Here is a 1,820-nt window from a genome sequence, read left to right as displayed (position 1 = left end):
ATCTCACTGTTGTTTTGATCTGCATCTCCAATTGCTAATGATTGAGCCCATTTCTTCGTACTGTGTTGGCTTCTTCTTCAGTGAACTGCCCATTTTAAAATTGCTCCTCGTGTTGCGGTGTGTGCGTTTTCTATAGGGCTGGGGGTTAGACTCTTTTCCATATGCCATCGCCCCAGGTGTCTTCCGAGTCTCACTCGGTGGGTGAAGTCAGAGGGCTCTGTGAGTGGAGAATTCCAAGCTCACTTCTCTTCGATGCCAACTGCCTTTTTTCCTTATGCTAAACTTGGGCTTCCTGAGTCGGGTGAGAGGCGCGCTGGGAATCAGTGTGCATTGTATAGTCACGGATCTGCCAGGTCAGCGGGATCATTCTCCCGAGACGGCCACGTCTCCTTGTACCGGAGGGGTTTGGGCACTCCTTTGGGTCCCCAGTGTGTCTACTGTGCTTTCCCATCTCAAGGTGCAGGAGTTACATCCCGGACATGACTGTCCCTGCCCGATTTGGAGCCATCTGCGCGCGGGCACCTCCTGTGATGCACGTGCTCGCGTCCTTGGGGCTCCTCTGCTGGCCACGCCCTCCTCCTGAGTTAGCGTGAGCAGCGCACTGGCAGTCAGTCCTAATTAAAGTAATCATTAGACTCAGCGTCTCCTTAGGCAACGCTGGATCCGAGCAGACTTCATGGGAAGCCGCTCTCGGAGCGTCTCCAGCCGCAGGGCAGGAAAACGGCGGATGTGAGCGCCCCTCTCTCACCCTGGGCATCTTTCTGTTGGTGATGAGCATCCTGGAGGCCCTTCCCCTGCTTGGCGCACTTCACACTTTTTCTCAGCTGATAACACTCTGGTCTCTCTGGCACCACTGTCTGAAACCTAGTTTCAATTTTCCTCACCCTGGGACCCTTTTCTTTTCTGCACTGGTTCACTTGGCCGACCTTAATAAGCAGCTGAGCAGCCATGGGAATCTTTGCTGCTTGAGACCCAAGCGTTCTTGGCTCCAAAGACGCGGGAGAGACTAGGGAATAAAAAGGAATACTGCAATAGATGGACCCCATGGGAAGATATTTTCACGGCACTATTTTTAATGCCATTTTCATGTGAAATAAAAATAATAATAGAAATAGGTTGGTTTATTTGATACGTGATTTGAAAATTGGGGTGGCATTTCTACGAAGGAGTCCAAACTACTCCCTTTGCTTGCTTTTAAATATTTGGGGGTAAGATGGTAACAAGGACCTGCCTACTTCTCCATCTTGCTGGCTTACTCTCTCGGCGGACGGACATTCGAGAGGGGAAACAGCCACAAGGTGAATCTGCCCATGACGTCATCCCCTGCCGGACCTCCATGTGCCCTTACCCTGAAGAGTGACTCACGGTGGTGTTTCAGGTCTCTGTGGACCCGAGAAGCTCAGAGCCGGGTCTCAAAACCCCTGGAACGTATCTCTTTCCGGTTCCTCAGATTCACCACAAAGCTGACGAAGCTTGAACTGCAAGGCCTCCCACTTACCTTTTTCAATTTGTGCTTACTTATTGATATATCATTGCGTACAACAAATTGCACACAGATGAAATGCACTAACGACAACCCTTAAGAGCACTGTCTCTTTCCGTCCTCCATCACCCGCTGTCACACTTCGCCTTCCTGACCGTGGAATAGGCGGGGGTATTTGGGGGCCCATCTGAGGAGAAGTTGGTTTTAGTGAGATAGATACATATTTTTATCTTTGTATTTTTATTAGATACTTTTATTAGAGGCTCCTACATCTCTCATCACAATCCATCCATGTGTCAAGCACATTTGTACATATGCTGCCATCATCATTTTCAAA

Source organism: Echinops telfairi, unplaced genomic scaffold (genome assembly GCF_000313985.2).
Source record: "Echinops telfairi isolate 266 unplaced genomic scaffold, ASM31398v2 ScPeMD7_7463;HRSCAF=8501, whole genome shotgun sequence".
Taxonomy (NCBI): domain Eukaryota; kingdom Metazoa; phylum Chordata; class Mammalia; order Afrosoricida; family Tenrecidae; genus Echinops; species Echinops telfairi.
The sequence above is the reverse complement of the archived record's forward strand: the minus strand, read 5'-3'. Positions refer to the sequence as shown.